This window comes from Littorina saxatilis, linkage group LG2 (assembly GCF_037325665.1).
Source record: "Littorina saxatilis isolate snail1 linkage group LG2, US_GU_Lsax_2.0, whole genome shotgun sequence".
NCBI classification, from domain to species: domain Eukaryota; kingdom Metazoa; phylum Mollusca; class Gastropoda; order Littorinimorpha; family Littorinidae; genus Littorina; species Littorina saxatilis.
This window is the reverse complement of record NC_090246.1, coordinates 35,984,383-36,005,289: the sequence shown is the minus strand read 5'-3', so window position 1 is coordinate 36,005,289 and position 20,907 is coordinate 35,984,383.

Below are 20,907 nucleotides of genomic sequence, written 5' to 3'. Positions count from 1 at the left end.
ATCACACGTGTGTATATCATGTAAATGAGGTCATGTCAAGCAAGTCTGGCAGGGACCTGTTTTTCCACTGCTTATGATGCCAAAGTCACCGAGACAAACGTCATTATAGAAACAAAAATTGCGCTCGCTAATTACCCTCGATGAATCTTAAGAACTAACACGTCACGCCACACTTTCAGAGTGACGTTTCTGTACTTTGACGTAATAGATTGCACGAGGCTTTACTGAGAAGAGATCGAGGTTCCGAAACAAGCGTCTTCAATTTAGCTGCCTCGACTGCTGGACATTTTCAGTAAAATACACGTAAGTACAGTATGTAGGATAAACAGAATACTACATGGCTTGCTGTGTCGTACCAGATTTACACTCGTTGCTTTTTTCAAATAGTGAACTGACAGCTCGCTTTCGCTCGCAGTTCAATATTAAAAAAAACCAACTCGTGTAAATCTGGTACGACACAGCAAATAAGATAGAATTTTGACTTGAATGACTTGAAATAAAGTTTGGCCGTAAAGTTTTACTCCTTTTTCCCGACCACTCGAGTCTGATGCTGAAAGTAATCTTTACACATATTCACAATGGGAACTATGTCCAGCGTACGAAAACTCGGCTTCTAATCGTGGAATTCTCTGTAATCAGAATAAACATGACGAAAGAGACCCTTTAACTACCTGCTTATATGCATAATACATAATACATGTACTATGGATGATCCCTTTGCGGGGGTACGTTGGTGAGGGGTAAGAGCTAGCGCGCAGAAAGGTAAAGCATGTTTTCCTCAAGTGCTCTGGCTTGGAGGAGTGACCTTCTTTTCCTCCGAGGTCTGTATCGGTCCTGCTGACCTCCAGTTTCGATGTGTGTCCAAGTGTATGCTTACCGTGAGAAGTACGGACAGATATTTTCATGGTTATTGTCTCATCCACTATGTTGAGCGATACATTTACAACGCTGTATGCAGGGTGTACGTATCACGTCCAGTTTTTATAGAGCTAAGCCTACTGTTGTACGAAGTTGGCATGCAGTAAAACCGTTGAACACAATTAAATAATAGAGGTAATGTACGTGGTCTAGACAGGTATATCGTAATTTTGTTCTCTGTTGGCATAACGAATTTTAGACTCTACTGGCTTCAGGGCTAATCATGATCAATCAACAACAACAACAACAACAACATTGGACATTTTGAACAAAAAGCCGTCAAATATGCAAAAAAAATACGTTAATAACGCATTTTCGGTGTGCCCTCTACCGAAGATGATTTAACGAAACGTAATTTAGTGTAAGTGGGGGCGGAAGAGGGGTAGAGAGAGAGAGAGAGAGAGAGAGAGAGAGAGAGAGAGAGAGAGAGAGAGAGAGAGAGAGAGAGAGACAGAGAGAGACAGAGACAGAGAGAGAGAGAGAGAGAGAGAGAGAGAGAGAGTACATCTTGCGACGACAGTTTTGTTCTGTTTTTCATCTGTTTGGTGTCCTTCCAATTGTTGAAACGTTGGACCAGAAAAAAATAGAATTTCTTGTTTCACATGTACTTATTTGTTCTTTCTGTAACTCTTTTGTTTCCAATAGCACAATACATTTGTATTCAATATGTCGTTCTTTCTCTCTGTCTCCGTCTTTTCAAAGCATTGTCGTGAATCTAGTCGCGCCTCACCCAATCCCAGCCACACTAAATCCTTAACAGAGAAGTCACTGACAAGAAAAATGAAGGAATTTGACTTCTCAGGTACTACAAGGACAGAAACGAATATTCTCGATACTATGCATGATAATGAAAGACGACTTGTATTATTATGCTCTAGTAATCGATGCGCATAGGCTCCGGGCGCGAAAGATTTCCAAGCCGATACAATGCGGTTCGGTTACCGGGCCGTTTGGAACATTCGCGTGCATTCAGTGCACATGGAGGGCGATGAACTAATGAACTGAACTATTGATCGCAGTTTATCGATATTTTGTTGTGTCTCAGTTCTGTCTCTCTGGCAATGTCTCTTTGTTGCAATCGACAGACCGAAAACAAAACAAAATATACCAAAACAAAACAACCAAAAAAGAACTAAAACAAATAAATACACCAATGAACAAAAAACAAAAAAAACGTACCACGCTATTGATCACGCGCATAAAGACTGGAAGACATACATACATACTTACAGAAAAAAGGCACACACACACACACACACACACACACACACACACATACATGCCCACACACCGGCATACACACACACACACACACACACACAACTGCAATTATAAAGGAGCTACCGAGTTAGTCATAAGAAAGATTTCAGCCCCTGCATGACAGCAGTGTTTATATTTACATGTCACCTGCACCAGAAAGCCACAGACATTGTCAAGAGCACGGCACGGATAGAGAAGAATGTGTAACTGAGCTAACCCCCCCCCGTGCGTGCGTAGGTTCTACCTTATGTCTTTATTCCTTTGCACTTTCACAAACGTAATCACAGGCGCATGACTTTATAACTCACTCTTCCTGCGTATCTCTCAGTTGTATAGCAGGGTGAGGGTATAACGTGTCTTTTTTCTGCTTTCATTTGCAATCATCATTTTCATTACTTTGTTGTCTTCTCTTGCTGACCGGATATTTTCATGAATGATGTTATTCAGTTGACGAGTGAAGGCTTGACTTGTTGAAGGGGGAAACGAGGGAATGGGGATAACGGACACTGATGAGACTGATGAGAGGAGGACTGAGAAGGAGGAGAGAGAGAGAGAGAGAGAGAGAGAGAGAGAGAGAGAGAGAGAGAGAGAGAGAGAGAGAGAGAGAGAGAGAGAGAGAGAGAGAGAGAGAGAGAGAGAGAGAGAGAGAGAGAGATGCTTATTCAGTACATAACAGAAAATGTCAGAACTGGAATGCTTTGAACGCTCAGTGTTTTCTTTTCTTATTTCAGCACAAAAGGGACTGCTTTTTACGAAAGGTTACACACAAAAATGTATACAACAATATGATTATGTAAGCTCTAAACTACATGAAATACTGGCAGGTTGATATGACAAAAACATGGGGGTTTATACTGTAATTATCCCATGACGTCCAAGTATTCTAGTCATCACATCTTGTACCTGTGTTCGGCCTCGTATACAAAACACGAACACATTGTATCGCTTACTTATGGTTCGCTCCCACTGTCAAAGAAGTTAGTATAACCGTCCAAAAAGAGCGGGAAGAATGAAACACAAAGAAAAATATTCGCACGACTTGAATTCTGCATTCGAGGCATAAACGATCGCTTTTGTGATTCTGAATCGACCCAAGCATTGAAACGCCCACATTCTTAACCTTACGATCATTTGATCTATTGCAATTCCCTGCTGACACATAGCGGGTTAAGCGGCCTTTGTGTTCTGCTTAAATAGATGTAGCAACCAGTAAATAAATAAATAAAGTAACTATAGTGCAGAAGCCGTAAGGACCCGTTTCGTAAGGAGTAGGCTAATCATTCTCCCATATTTATGATAACTGCAGGAATTGTCTGATTTTAGTGCTTACATGGTGTGTGTGATCGTCACTTCTGGCAAAGAGGGAGTTCTTTCACTGAAGAGGAAAGGAGGTGCTTATATTCATGTCCGCCTATATTTAGAAGCGTTTCTCTATCTCTTTTTAAACGGCTAACTCTCAGTCTAGAAGCGACACACCATGTATGTAATTTCCTTTTCAAGTTTGAAGAGCAAACCAATATTCTGCAGATCCACAGCTTGCCCATGCGCTTTTGTTGATACAGAAAACAAATAAATTATGGAAACAGGAAAATCATCCTCCATCTTTCTTCATGCTTTTTTTGTTGGTTTTGTTGTTTTGCTTGTTTTTGTTGTTGCTATTAATTCATTCATGTGTTTATATATTTGCGTGTTTGCTGACGTATTTATCTATTTCTTCTTTTTATTATTTTTATTTTTTATTTTTTATTCATTTATCTATATATTATTATTTTACGCCAATTTATCTTTTCGCAATACTGAGCCTCGGTGAACAGTTGACTTTTTGTGGCCTCGTCAATTCAAGACTTTGCCTGAATCGTGAAGGATGTCAGGTTACCTTGATCATTAGTCAAGCCCAGGTACAGAGAATGGTCAGTCTGATGTTATTCTTGGACTCTGTAATTGCAGTGTGACAACACCCCGCCCCGTGCATGCGATAATCAAGTTTTGTGACAACTGTCATTCTGTACCAGGAATCAAGAAAGAAAGGAAGAAACAAGAAAGACAAACAGAAAAAAGAACAAAAGAACAAACAAACAAACAAACAAACAAACAAACAAAACAAAAGTCTTAACTTCAATCTGCCTGCTTAACAGGATCTAACTGTCAAAAAAAAAGTTTTCCTGTCCCATTAACGGCGCAGCCATTAATTACGTGGGAACAACTCTTGACAAATGACCATACCGCAAAAATAATGGTCAGCCATGACCGGAGAGTGACCATAACTGATCGATCTTCAGTCTTGGCCAACAGTGTATTCAACGGGGTGTCAATGAAGACGGCATGGGTGAATGCACAGGAGCTTGTATCCAACCGCCGGTCGATCATTATTTACTCCTTCACCCCCACAGTCTCCTTATTACATGTACTACTGTAGGGCAAAAAAAAAAAAAAAAAAAAAAATAGGTGTGGTTAAGGTAACATATCCACACAAAAAAAATAGGGTAGGAAGGTAGGCAATCACTTTTTTTAACCTTTTTTTTCTAATGTGTACAAATTAAACCTACTTGACAGGGAAATAAATGTGCGACTCGAGCGCTTTCATTTTCATTGCGGTTTTTGCACTCGTTTTTTTGTTTTTGTGTGTGACAAATGTAATAAAAAGTTATAGGATCGGCCCCTAAAAATAGGGTAGGTCGGGTTACCGTAACCACACCTATTTTTTTTTTTTTTTTTAGGCCTAGTGAATAGTAGTAGTAAGGGTAAGCATGCAGGAGTAAATAATAAGCATGCAGGAGTAAATAATGATCGACCGGCGGTTGGATACAAGCTCCTGTGGGTGAATGAGACAATAGGAAGTAATTCCATTATAAAGCGAGTAGAGGTTGGCAGTGTTCACAGGCAAGTCATTACAGTTGAACACCCCTTTTGTAAGAAATCCAAACATCTGTGAAAATCATGTCATAAAAAGGATGTAGGAGGGATTCTAAAACATGGGAGTACATGTTTAGACGTAATGAACAGAAAACGCGAGAGAACAAGGTCTTAAAAAGGGAGAGATTGTTAACTAAGGGATCATAAAAGTGTGTTTGTGTGTGTGTGTGTGTGTGTTGAGGGGGGGGGGGTCCACTTTATGCCGATGGCTGGAGGAGATGGACCATGTCTAGTTTTTATTGTCATCCAGGATTATCCCCTTTTTGATTTATTTTACCTGTATATGTTCCATCCTATTGTCTCATTCATCCATGACGTCTTCATGGATACGCCTCTGAATGCGCCGTTGGTCAAGAATGATCATCGATCCTTTATGGTAAAAATTAATACTTTGTTTCCTTTTCTGGGTCAGTGTCCATAAAGACTGATGGTTAATTTCACCTGTTGGAACCTTGCAGCACCAACTGCGGTGCCATTAGCTAGATTTGGCTGAACGATATTGTAAGCATCAGCGAAAAGGGCAAAGATAACCAATGCCGGGGTAGGGGAATAACTGAGCAAGCCTGTTCGTGAAAAAAAAAGAGAAAAAAAAAGAAAGTTCAAAGAAAGAGAAAACTCAATGAATTGTACTGTGAAAAGATGCCTACAACAAATCGTCAGTCAGTCGCGCTTACTTCTTGTATGTTTCCCCTTGGATTCATCGATATAAGCTTTATGCTTGAGTTCGGAACCCCAATGTCATATAGATATTGTATGACACGATACTAGAATTGAATGAAGTTTTGTTTAAAAAAAAAATTGTCAAGTCACTTGTTAGGTTTTCTTTTGCAAGAATAGACGTCGTATTAACAATACTTAAAGCTTCCATGTCACACACATTTCTTCAACTTTCCAGAGTCGAAAACAACAACCAGCAAGCACAGCAACGCCAGCATGTTGTGATCAACAGGATGTATAATGACGTCAACCAACCAGTACATGTTTGTTTGTCAGTTGTACAACCCCCCACCGCTTCGCCCCGACCCCCTACTTTCATAGTGTGAGGCTTCGTTTACCGCAGAGAATAGGCGATCAGTGGAAGCGACATGGTGGTCTTCGATTTACGCATGTTGTGACTTGACCAGTCACTCCTCAGTTTCGGCTTGTAAGCGTATGAAAAACCGTGACTGTGTGTACGAATTTGGATAGTATTATTCTTTTGTTGTCTTTCTTGTGGTGTCTGACTTTGTGGTAGTGTAGGACATGCTCATTGTTTGAGTATACAGTAGCTTGTGTGTGTGTGTGTGTGTGTGTGGGTATTGCGTGTGTGTGTGTGTTTGTGTGTGTGTGCGCGCGCGTGCGCGCGCGCGTGCGTGCGTGTGTGTGTGTATGCGCGCACACTACTTACAATTACATTTACAACAAGTGTGAACACGCATTTGATATTAACAAATATTCTGAACTCTGATGTAATACTGGCCAAGGGCTACTTTCTTCATTATTTTGTCTCAGCCGGAGAAAAACAACTGGGGTGAAACTTCCAGCGTTGTGTAGTAGTAGAGATTCACTGGATCTTGTTTTTGCAAAGAATGAAGTACTAGTTCATTCAATCCCTGATTTTGTTAGGACACATTCCTGAAGACCCTTTGAATATGTTATTGTGCGGAATCAAGTCTTGTGTTGGCTTTCTTTAGTTTTCTTTTAAAATAAATCTGTTGTAAAAAAAAAATCGAGAAGGTGCTTTTGTGGAAGTTTGCAGCTACGTTTGCAAACATAGGTGGGTTTTTTCATTTCCGATTTTGTGTCACTTTCTTCGTTCAGAAAACGCGTGCAGAATTGACCAACTATAGAGCTCATTAACATGAAAGTTGATATAATTGTCGCGATAAACGTGTTTGGCTTGTTTACGTATTGATCGAGTCCTGATTGCATAAGTTGACATCATGCTTATATTCATTGCATGAGTGTAATTTCACAATTTCCTTTTATGCTGAAACCTTGTTGTTTAAAGTACAGCAACGTGAATAAATGCTTTCTTTGCATTTCCTATAGACCAAGCAGACTGCAAATCAGTGGACCCAACTCAAGAGAAAAAACTTTAACCCCGTGCACAACAGACGCGTTTTATTCTTGCTACGGCCACAGGAACGTGTATCAAAGCGCCGGTCGATTGAAGTATCCTACTTCTTTATTCTTAATGTAGGGGAAAGGCTCCTAATATGGACCGGCTCCTAATATGGACCACCTCCTGTTCTGACAAACTAACGGTGCTAGAGCGCTCAAAATAATTTCATTCGCTTTATTCACCCTCTCTGGATAAGTTGCACATGTCAAAACAAATGCAGAAACACAAACCTCAAAACCGTTGGGCTTTTTCTCTTTTTTCACTTTTGGCAGCGTTCACTCTAAATTTGCCGCCTAAAACGGACTCGTTTCTGTCCACAGCCAAAGCTTTCATAACTCAAAAATGGCTATATGACAGCTAATACAGTATTTATTACATTTTAACAGTGTGTACCCCGAGTTTCTACTGCAAACAAAAAATAGTAGCAAAATCTTAAAGTATGTGTGAGTCCCCTAATATGGACCACCTTCAACAAATCGAAGAAAATAAAAACTAAAAGGCAATTTTAATTAATTCATTAAGAAGCTTGCTGAAAATAACCTATAACTAGCCCTCGAGATTTAAAAAAATAACAACAAATAGTCTTTTTTTTGTGGAAGTTGATAATTTCACTTATTTTCACTCTGTTTTTGATAAGCTTCTTCAGTTTCCTGGTGTGCTTCAAATAAAAAAACGCTCGCGCTGGACCCGAGTACTCTTCAGACTGGCTCGCTCCCCCAGTATGAACGTTTTTGTCTTGTGCACGTTTAAGACCAAGTGATTGCTCTGTGTGAATTACAGGCATTCCCTTTGCTATATAACTACATTGCATGCGAGCCGAGAATGTGCGTGGTGACTGGCCTTTCTCTTTTATTTGATCACAGTGAAAAATATACTGCCGACCCTCTTCATAACTGGTGAACTGGTGGCCCACGAAGTTCTTTTACTGTCCTGGCTCGCGGATTCTTGCATTTATCACGCCCCAGGTAGTTTTACCAAATTCTTTAATGTAAAGTGAAGGTAAAAGACTGAAACATATGTAAACAAAGGAAACCATAAGAAAAAATACAAATTAATATGAAAAGAATCAAAACACAAAATCGCGACCTCTAAACCACCGCAGTCGCGACCGAGCAACCAACGCTTGGTAGAAAATGGGGTACACAAAAAATCAAATTATTCAAACACACAACGCGCAAAGCCTGGCAAATCGTCTCGCATGCGATACGCATGCTTTTTACGACGCTATATTTCTCGTCACTGTGTGACGCGTTCGGCTGTTTTATCAGCTCAATGGCTGGCTGTTGCTCCGTCTGAATTCGTCCCACCGCCAAGTCGTTTTTGTGGTTTATTTCGCATTTAGGTCCCAGGTAACATTATGAAGTTTTAATACGATCAATCGGACCTATTATCAAGTTAGTGTATCAACTTTTGAACGAACTGCGCCCAGTAGTTTCCCAGCAATAAGCTGTTAAGTGGAGAAAGACACACACACACACAGACAGACAGACACACGATTAAAGTCTGCTGAGCCCAAGTACTAGCGTACTCGGGGATAATGCTCTCATCAACCCGAAACAGCTAAATCTAAAGCATATTTGAACTAGTCTGACTTGCACACTAAGTTGTATCATGTTATTTTGAAGTTTAGGGGGCTTTTTACAGTGATTCGTGAAGGCCGCTTCACTGGTCCATATTGGGCGCCCAGGCTCCTAATATGGACCATTTGTGATTTTTTCTGAATTTAATTTTTGCTGAAGGTCTATCAAAGCTATTTCCCTCTAATTAGGCCTAATGGTTAAACTAAGAGAGAAGGACTACCAACCACAAAATGAAACTTCTTCGCAAGAAAACAAGCTAGTTATCAGCAATAAACAACAAGTCGCGTAAGGCGAAATTACTACATTTAGTCAAGCTGTGGAACTCACAGAATGAAACTGAACGCACTGCATTTTTTCACAATGACCGTAGTCCGCCGCTTGTGCATAACGGAGTGAAACTGACGAGCCTGTTCAGCGCGGTAGTGGTTTCGCTGTGCTGCATAGCACGCTTTTCTGTACCTCTCTTCGTTTTAACTTTCTGAGCGTGTTTTTAATCCAAACATATCATATCTATATGTTTTTGGAATCAGGAACCGACAAGGAATAAGATGAAATTGTTTTTAAATCGATTTCGGAAATTTAATTTTGATCATAATTTTTATATTTTTAATTTTCAGAGCTTGTTTCGAATCCAAATATAACATATTTATATGTTTTTGGAATCAGGAAATGATGTAGAATAAGATGAACGTAAATTTGGATCGTTTTATATATAAAAAAAAAATTATTACAATTTTCAGATTTTTAATGACCAAAGTCATTAATTAATTTTTAAGCCACCAAGCTGAAATGCAATACCGAAGTCCGGCCTTCGTCAAAGATTGCTTTAGCAAAATTTCAATCAATTTGATTGAAAAATGAGGGTGTGACAGTGCCGCCTCAACTTTTACAAAAAGCCGGATATGACGTCATCAAAAGTATTTATCGAAAAAAAGAAAAAAAACCGTCCGGGGATATCATTCCCAGGAACTCTCATGTCAAATTTCATAAAGATCGGTCAAGTAGTTTGGTCTGTATCGCTCTACACACACACACGCACAGACATACACACACAGACACACACAGACACAGACACAGACACACACACACACACACACACACACACACATACACCCTCGTCTCGATTCCCCCTCTATGTTAAAACATTTAGTCAAAACTTGACTAAATGTAAAAAGTGGTCCATATTAGGGGCCCTTCCCCTATTACTACTATTATTCACTGCTTTGATACAAGCTCCCCACCATAAAGACCATCCCCTCCTCATCGTGGTATCGTGGTGAAACAGAACCAAGCTATGCCGTCGGAAGAAAATCGCTGAAATCTCAGTCCCTAAAACAACAATACAAGCTCCTGTGCTAAAGCTCAAAGAAATCATCCAATATACCCGAGCTTTGTTTCCGTAGTTCGTATCCAGAGCGATTGCATTTTATTTAGAAAATAGTTTAAAGGAAACATCGAAAATGTCAAGCTTTGTTCCCATGGCGCGTATCCAAATCGTTTGTCCGGAAAACTGTCGCGGAAGTTCCGGTGGGGTTCTGACGTAATCAATGACACCACTGTGCTATGGAAATGTCTTTTCTGCTTCGTGGTTTCTAACAAACAAAGAACATTGATCCTTCTGCGTGTGTATTATAAGACTGATCTAACGCCACGTCAAACAACGCGCGGTGTTGACCCTATTCAGAGAACTGTGTATCGTCAACTGAACCGAAAGGGCTTTTCGGTGACTGTGTGACGATTTAAAGTTTGAACTGACAGCTTTGGAATTCGGAAATAGATTATTTCTGACTTATTAGCTGCGTGAGGTGTGTGAATGACGTCATTTATTAAAAAGTCATGAATTACAAGTCAAATCATGCACACACACACACACACACACACACACAAACTAAATCAAAACTTGACTAAATGTAAAAATAACCAAAGCAAACCAAAGCAAACTACATCAAACAAAAAAGATCAACAACAGAAACTCTAAAAATGATATTTCAAATTCTGGTGGAAAAACAAAAAACCGAGGTAGACCGAAATCATTCTAGAAAAGCTACACGGCTTTGCGAGTTTGACCTACATGTTTATACGTGATATTCGCAGCGTGAGGTTTACCTGCACAGGGCAAGAAGTCAGTCTTCTCAGGTGAACTGTTCTGGCTTCCTGTTTCTGTGTGGATCGAAGACCAGCGCGTCGACGCAAATGTCCTGCCTATTTGTGGTCGTTTTCTGATAATATTAATTTTACGTCGATCATGCATGTGCCGATAGATCTGGGTCACCAGTGGAACTGAAACCTTAATTGGAGGCAGGTCAGCGCGAGAAAGAGGTGGCCGCGGGTTGATTTGAAAGATTGCGTGTGTGTGTGGATGGAGAGAGAGAGAGAGAGCGAGAGACAGACAGACAGACAGAAAGAGAGAGAGAGAGAGAGAGAGAGAGAGAGAGAGAGAGAGAGAGAGAGAGAGAGAGCGTGTCAGTATCTGTGTGTGTATCTGTGTGTGTGTGTGGCTTTCTGGATGGAGAGAGAGAGAGAGAGAGAGAGGAGAGAGAGTGAGAGAGAGAGAGAGAGAGAGAGAGAGAGAGAGAGAGAGGAGAGAGAGTGAGAGAGAGATATTTTGTCCTAAAGCATTAATTTGTCGTTCCTGTCCACGAGGAAACGCTGAAACAACATGAGCACAATAATACGGTCATCTATTGTTCCCTGAAACACCAACATTATCATGTATGGACATCTACAGACACTAACCGGAGACAAACTCACACTGTTGACATACGCATTAACCATCAATATTTTCCTAACAAGTCGTTCAATGAACCATCGACAACAACGTCCGGTTATGGATGTGTACATACATAATTATATATTTACATATTTATATAATATCCGGTCTTAAACTAATGTCACGTACAAGGTATGATTGGACAAACAAACGGATCCTTCTGTGTGTTTAAACATACACACGCCTGCACACACGCACGCACGCTCGCACACACACTTACACCCACACAGACACACACACACACGCGCGCGCGCACACACTCACGCACACACACGCACACACGCACACACACACACACACACACACACACACACACACAAGCTATACACTATCATTTCGAAGCGGTCAGCAAAGACCAAACACAAAATAATAATAGGGTGGACAGAGTATACACGTCAATGAGATCAATGAGCAATCAGACGACAGTTGTTCCAACCAGGGTCTCCCCAGTCAAAAGGGGGAACAGAAGTGGAAGGCATATATGTACGCCCACACGCGATTATTAGTGACTTATAAATGGCGTTCACCATCGGTGGTGAACATAACGGAAACGTGGTCCTGGACGAATTTAAATCACTTCGTATATACGTAACAGCGATTAACCGCTATCAATGGTTTTATTATTATTTTGTTTTACAAAGGCTACTTGTAGTGTTTCAATCTTCCAACAACCAACCGGCACACCCACCAACCGTTTGACCAGGCTACCAATCAATCAACTTATTGGACTATTGCAACGACTGACAAACAAATAACTGAGACCAACCCATCATTCAAAAACTAATGAACTCAACCACCCATCCACTCAACCCACACACAAAATAAGGTGTATCATGCATTCTTAACAGTGTTGACGCACAGCGCTGGTTTTTGTATACAGATTCTTTTTACCCCGGTGTTTGCACTCTAGTATATCATGTGTATTTTAGGCTTATTTAATAATTTACTACATGTAGTGTTAAAAAAATCATATATGTCTTGTCTACTAAAGTAAGAGAGGTTTCATACCGAAAAATATCGCCCACTTTGCTTAGCGTTTCGTTTGAAACAAGTCGAATCATTACTTTTAATGTAACACTGTTAGACATTTTCATGGGCAACCTCAAGTATACAAGCATGGCAGAAAATGGGATTTATATATACAAATGGATGTGTTACGTGTGCGAATGTGTGTGCGTGCGTGCGCATAGTGTTTCAGCTCGGGTGTGCGTACTGGTGTGCGTGCAAACGACGGTACGAGCGTGCGTTCGTGTATGTGTGTGTGTGTGTGTGTGTGTGTGTGTGAGTTTGTGTGTGTGTGTGTGTGTGTGTGTGATGTGTGTGTGTGTGTGTGTGTGTGATTTCAAACCACGCTGCTTGGTACAGAATATGGCGTAACAAAGCTTCTTGTTATGCCGAATTTCGTGCGTCGCTTCCGTTTTTGGAGTGCAAACTTCTGCGTGACAAAAAGTTGAGTATGAAAACGGGTGTTAACACGCCATGAACCCTCAGGCCGTACAGTCGAACTAAGTTGTCGTCCCTTTACGGGCGTGATTTATAACAGTCCAATTAATCGCGATCAATGCCTGCGTGGCTTTGGGACCGGAGGAGTCAGTAAGCGTGACAGAGTGGTTGTGGTTTACACGCGGATGTCAATGTAGGTACCGTTCCGGTTGATCACAGAACCGCGGGTGGTGGAGACTGCAATAAAGAATGTCGCTGACATGGAGAGAGAGAGAGATTGTTCTACGGTGGCAAAAAATCTTCTGCTGTTTAACCATGGAAGGTTGTTTTTTGTATTCGTGAACCTCGGTGGCTTCGGTTGTAGGCCTGTGCATTGTGCTGTTTTTGTTCGTTTTGTTTGTTTTGTAGTTGTTGTTGAAATGTTTGTTGAAAGTCGTCCCTTGGTTCTGGATTTAGTTCTTGTTTCTTTATTTTGGCCTGACTGTTTCTGTCTGCCTGTCCGCCTGCACAAGTTTTCAATTTTCACGCTTACATTACTTTTGTATTTCTTGTGTATCTTGTTCGTTCACTTTAAAGATCGATGCATCGAGGTGCATGTTTTGTTATGTCTTTAATTAAGCGTCCCCTAAACTCACCTTTCCTGCTTTAAATTTTTTTTTTATATCTTATTTTTTTCTTTCTTTTTCTTAATTGCTCTTGACATTTGTTTTCTGTGTGAAAAACCTAAGGAGCGTGACTGATTTGCTGCACTAAACTCATCTAACTGCTTTCATTCCTATGCAAGAAAGAGCAGGGTGAATCATTAAAAGTTAATTATCAGCAATCACACGAACTGGACATTTTTACAGACTAACAGAACAACAAATCAATCGACAGGCACAAGAACTCCCCCCCCCCATCCCCACCTACATCGTTCTTCCCGTTCCACCTTTGTATTGATAACTTTAAAAGCGTCTGAAAAAACATAAGAGCTCAGTACACGCGGGAACTTTCTACATTTTCTTGCCAAGGAAAACGATTGCTAAGTTTTGATTGAATAAGTGTTTATGGGTTTCCATAGGAAACCGAACCCCCAAAATAAAACAACAACATAAATACCCAGTGCAAGGACCTTTCGACATTATCTTGCCAAAGAAAACGGTTGCTTAGTTTTGATTAAATAAGTGTTTATGGTATTCCATGGGGGACTGAAACCAAAAATTGCCTCGATCTTCGATTTAAATATGATTGTGTAGGCCCCTTGACTATAGCCTGTTTCGATAACACTCTATGGATAACCTAGAACATCGTAGAACTGAAATATGAACACGACAAGGTCGGCTTCTTGTAGATTGATTATATCTACGACCTCGGGGATAATTGATGCATGTACAAGCACCAGTTCCGGTATCTATATTTTTCATCGAAAGGCCTTGAACATTGGGTAATCAACGTAACCGGATCTGTCCTTCCCATAGCGTTTAACGGTAAACAATTTAATTGAACACTGTCTGTATGCACCTGCTGGTTCGAGAAAGTTGCTTTATTGTTTGCAAGTGTATTCGTTTGGAAGGTAGGAGAAAAACATTTACTTTACCTTACATTACATTACATTACATTATCTTACTTTACTTTACTTTACTTTATATCACATTACATTACATTATCTTACTTTACTTTACTTTACTCTATATCACATTACATAACATTATCTTACTTTACTTTACTTTACTTTATATCACATTACATAACATTATCTTACTTTACTTTACTTTATATCACATTACATAACATTATCTTACTTTACTTTACTTTACTTTATATCACATTACATAACATTATCTTACTTTACTTTACTTTACTTTATATCACATTACATTACATTATCTTACTTTACTTTACTTTATATCACATTACATTACATTATCTTACTTTACTTTACTTTACTTTATATCACATTACATTACATTATCTTACTTTACTTTACTTTACTTTATATCACATTACATAACATTATCTTACTTTACTTTACTTTACTTTATATCACATTACATAACATTATCTTACTTTACTTTACTTTACTTTATATCACATTACATTACATTATCTTACTTTACTTTACTTTACTTTATATCACATTACATTACATTATCTTACTTTACTTTACTTTACTTTATATCACATTACATAACATTATCTTACTTTACTTTACTTTACTTTACTTTACTCTACTTTACTCTACTCTACTCTACTCTACTCTACATTACTACTCTACTCTACATTACTACTCTGCTCTACATTACTACTCTACTCTACTCTACATTACTACTCTACTCTACTCTACTACTCTACTCTACATTACCTTACCTTACCTTACCTCACCTTACTTTACTTTACTTTACTCTACTCTACTCTACTTTACTCTACTCTACTCTACTCTACTCTACTCTACTCTACGTTACTACTGTACTGTACTCTACTGCTCTACTCAACTCTACATTACTATTCTACTCTACATTACTACTCTACTCTACTCTACTCTACCTTACCTTACCTTACCTCACCTTACTTTACTTTACTTTACTATACTTTACTTTACTTTACTTTACTATACTTTACTTTACTTTACTCTACTCTACTCTACATTACTACTGTACTCTACTCTACTCTACTGCTCTACTCAACTCTACATTACTATTCTACTCTACATTACTACTCTACTCTACCTTACCTTACCTTACCTCACCTTACTTTACTTTACTTTACTATACTTTACTTTACTTTACTTTACTATACTTTACTTTACTTTACTTAACTTGACTTTACTTTTTCTCTGTAAACGTATGCTTAATGTTTTAAATTTAGTAGGGGAGGGGGGCTTTCACTGTACAGATAAACTGACAACGCGGGAGAGATACGTTTACAAAGGCGTTGTTCGAATATATTGATCGTTTTAATTCCCCGTGAAGTATTGTCTCTGAGTTTAAGTTGTGCACGGCAAGGAACCGAGGCAGGTATTTTTGAAAAAGCTCCTGTGGATTATACTACTCACGTTTTCTGTAGGTTTCATTGTTTGGGGGACCTGGAAACGTATTGCTCACCAATAATCAATAACTCATTGGGACGAGATTAGAATCAAAGACACTAATTGAACATTTTGATTCAAGCCCCTGTTGAGAATCTTGTGGAAACACCTTGTGTATTAACTAGGTTGCAAAGGAATGAAAAAGATATACACTTTTTTGTCCTTCTCCTAAAAGATAAAGTAATGTTGAATGTATTGCTCGTCTCTTGTTAATAAGTATTCGAAATAATCTCATCAGTATTTTAAAAGAGATTACTAAACTCCCAAGATCCTGCAGATTAAGGATATTGTTATCAGCTCCTTGAGTAATCCGCAGATGCAGTTCCTTGATAGGTTTTCAGAAAGTAAAGTGCTCAGAAAGAAAGAAAGAAAAAAAAGAGAGAGAGAGAGAGAGAGAGAGAGAGAGAGAGAGAGAGAGAGAGAGAGAGAGAGAGAGAGAATTATAAAAAGAAAGAAAGAAACAAAGAAATAAAGATTTAAAGAAAAAGTAAGAAAGAAAAAAAAAGAAAGAAAGGAAGAACGAACGAACGAGACAAAGAGAGAGAAAAAGTGCTCTCTATTTATGCACATTACGCTTTAGTGACGCTCCTTTTTTCTTGTTATATCATGATCAGTTACTGATTTATTTATGAGTTGATTTATTCACTTATGTATTAATTGGATAAATGGTTGACATTATAGGGAAACAAAGTCACAGGGGCAGCACAATCGAGGTATAACGTAAATGAATCCATTTATTCATTTTGTGTGTGTTTATCTTTCTCGTTTGTCTACACTGCTCAAAATCAATTAATAACCAATTAAGCCTATAGGGGCTGGTTTTGGAAGTCACAGATTTGAGGGTTTGTAGTTTATTTATCAAAATCTTAATCCAACTGCTTGCACGCACCTAGCCTATGTTTAAAGTACAGAACTTATCATGCGAGCAATCTAATGCCTTCTGAATGCAGTCTGCCCTAATCCTCGCAAACAGAAGGTCGTTCGCTAAATACTGTACATTGCGAGACGTTTAATATAGTGCTGACACAACTTTGACCGACCTTCATCGACAGGCTCTGTAGAAAGACAGTTTTTGTGTTTAGCAGAGCATACATGCACTGTGTAACGCAAATGAGCTTATAACTGAAATTATACCTACGTATACGCCTGGAGGCGAATGTACTATACACTCATACCAACGCATGCGCATGTATGGATGGGCTAACACACGTAGCCTACATGCACACATCATCTAGCTAGCATGGTCGTTGAAACGGCACAGACTCACTGCGAACACGTAAAGAGAGAGAGAGAGAGAGAGAGAGAGAGAGAGAGAGAGAGAGAGAGAGAGAGAGAGAGAGAGCGAGAGAGAGAACCCGGAGAGAGAGAGAGAGAAAGAGAGAGAGAGAGAAAGACGAGAGAGAGAGAGACTGAGAGAGAGACTGAGAGAGAGAGACGAGAGAGAGAGACAGACAGACAGACTGACAGACAGACAGACAGACAGAAAAAGAGAGAGAGAGAAAGAGAGAGAGAGAGACCGACAGAGACAGAGACAGACAGACAGACAGAAAGATGAACACACACACACACACACGCACACCGTGCACACACACACGCGCGCACGCGCACGCACGCTCGTACCGTCGTTCGCACGCACACCAGTACACACACCCTAGCTGACACACCGTGCGCACGCACGCACACGCATTCGCACAGCACATCTATTTGTATACAAATCCCAATTGCTGCCATCCCGATGCTGTTGAAGCTTACCTGAGGTAGCCTATGAAAATGTCTAAAAGTGTTACATCAAAAGTAATGATTCGACTTGTTTGAAACGAAACGCAAAGCAAAGTGGCCGCTATTTTGCAATATGAAGCGTCTCTTACTTTAGTAGACAAGACATATGATTTTTGTTTTTTTGTTTTTACACTACTGGTAGTAAATGATTAAATAAGCCTAAAATACACATGATATAATAGAGTGCAAATACGCGAGAGAAGACAGTCGAAAGTTCGTATTTGCTGATCAAATATTGAGAGTTCATAACTATTCAAACACTGGATGTACCTAACTGATCAGAAAGCTGTCCCGGATTTAGTGCATTTGTCCTCGCAATGTCAAAATATTGGTATCATATATTCATGATTGGTTTTCCAGCAGATAAAATCTGAAATAATTATGCGCTCACACCGTGCTGGAGTCATGCAGTCGTGATCAGAGATTGGGGATCGGGGAGGGGGAGACAAGGTTGAGAGAGTCAGGGTGCGTGCGAACAAGGGAAGGGCTAGGCTAAGGGATAGGCGGGGTTATTGGATTAAGTAGGAATCTGATTCTGAATTAATCTGGCTACCGATTGTTTTTGCCGCTTTTCCGTCAAGATCAGATATAGTTATGGTCATATACGGTAGAACTGATCTGCATTGTTTTTTTTTAGAACTACACACCTTAGCATGTCTGCGTGTGTGTGTGTGTGTGTGTGTGTGTGTGTGTGTGTGTGTGTGTGTGTGAGAGAGAGAGAGAGTGACTGAGAGAGAGAGAGAGAAAGAGAGACAGAGAGAGAGAGAGAGAGAGAGAGAGAGAGAGAGAGAGAGAGAGAGAGAGAGGGAGAGAGAGATGATGATATGTCCTTGTCATTGCTGGTCACCAACGATCTCTCTGGTCAGTCCTAATAACTGTTCTTAAAACGTCGAACTTACTTCAGTACTGTTCTAACAAATATTAGACTTACTTTTACACAGCAACATATACTTTAACAAACTTCACAAAACACCAAAAACAATGTCCCGTCTACCAAAATGTCCTCCCCTATTTCTGGCACCGGCCGGTAGCAACATATAAACACGGACAACACACAACCGAAAAGGCCCAGACACGTCTTAAAGTAAACTGCGCAGCAGAGAAAGAATACAATGTTCTCTACTGAATATACAACAACACTGTGCGAATGAGCCAAGACCGCTTGGTAGCAAGCACTGTTTGCCTTGTCCACCGGTCAAAACAGTAGTGACTAGTCAACGAACGAAACAAGCCCACACCTAATCCGGCAGGTCTTACCACGTACATTGGTCGTTTTTCACGCCTTCAGATCGGCTTTAAAATGCAGGGCAGGGTCTGAGAGAATCTGCGCGTCTTGTAAGTCTGTCAATCTGTGACTTCAACTTATGCGGAGAAACTGAATTGGTTCTGAAAATGCATTGTGGTACTGAATTTTAAGTAGCGGATCGGCGCCACTTACGCGGAGGAAATTGGTTCTGAAAATGCGTAACTAAGTGACGTTCTTGTGGTGGTTTTGAAGGCTTTGGTTGGTTTTTGGCATGGACAAACGTTTCGTGTATTTAAATGCTTAAAAGAGGTGTCGGGCATGTATATAGGCCTATAGATTGCTTCCATAAAAATTGACTCGGAGTTAAAAGGATCGGCACACGCACACATATAAACACGCACGAACGCACACACGCGCGCACACACACACACATACTCACACACACACCCCCACACACACGTGACACACCACGGCGCACACACTGACACACACACATACACACACGTGCGCGCACGCACTCACTGCCTGTATGCGCGTCGTCAGTGTAGCGCAGAGCCCTATAAATGACCTGTGTAAGTCATATGGTGTAATTATATGCGCATTCATTATAATCACACTACTTCTTCCTGATTTATTTTATTAGAAATACCTAGCCCGGCTCGTCGTCTTTAAAAATCACTCATTTTTCATGCCTAAACCGTCGTGATCACTGAGAACAATCGCATAACAGAAGATTGAAAAACTGACTAGAAATTGACAAAAAGATGTCCTCTTGTCTTAAATCTTAAACATAATTATCCGCAGAAAAGTTTGACAAGTTGACCTAATTTGGTCAACATCTAGCAGCTCTGAAAGACACACCAGACCACATTCCATGATATCAGAGTAGATTTGTAGTGGATGGCAGAATATCCGAGTCGGAACGTCAGTCCTGCCTGTATACCTTGAAAACGTTTGAAAGACTCGACTATATTAGACAGTTCTGGCTACAGCAGAGGTTATCAGTAGCGTGAAACAATCCGATAATGGTGGCAATACATGTAACAGTTGGGGGTGCAATAAATTGCACTCATAGCGTACTCTACTAGAGTAGTAGTAGAGATCGCCATGATTGCACTCCATGCTTTGTGTGGGGCTCTTCCTCGTTCGAGGTACAGGGTGTATCAGACGAAATTGTCTACGCACAGACGCAGAGACACTGACTGACTGTCACACCGAGACACATCATGATAGACAGACAGACGCACGCACGCACGCAAACAAGAACACATACATGCGCACGCATGCACGCGCGCAGTTTACCCACCGTCTTACATCATACACATTCACACACATGTTCATGCAAATACACGCACGCATCCACATATATACATCCACGTTTTACACATAAACGAGCATGCTCGAATTAGTGCACGCACCTGAAACCATTCCAATATCTAATTATTATGTTGTAAGAAACACACACACACACACACACTGACACACACTTCAAGTTGAGATGACCGTGACGGCGTGTTTCATAGACTGACTGACCGTACAGCATTGATTTACGTGTTGGCAGGTCAAGAAGGCTGTCTCGGTTTAGAACTTTATGCCTGCAGTCAGTCTTTCTGTCTCCTGTTTCATTTAGTATTCTGATTTACAAACGAGGTCAGGTCGGTTGTAACCTAGGTAATCATAATTGCACGGTCCGGCAGAGATAAAAATGAAATAACTGAATAAAATAGAATAAAAAGATAAAAAGCAGAGAGAGGCCACGGCGGGATCGAGGGAGAAAGCCATAGAGATACATGAATTTGGAGACTTAGAAGGGGGCAAAGGCATGGGCGA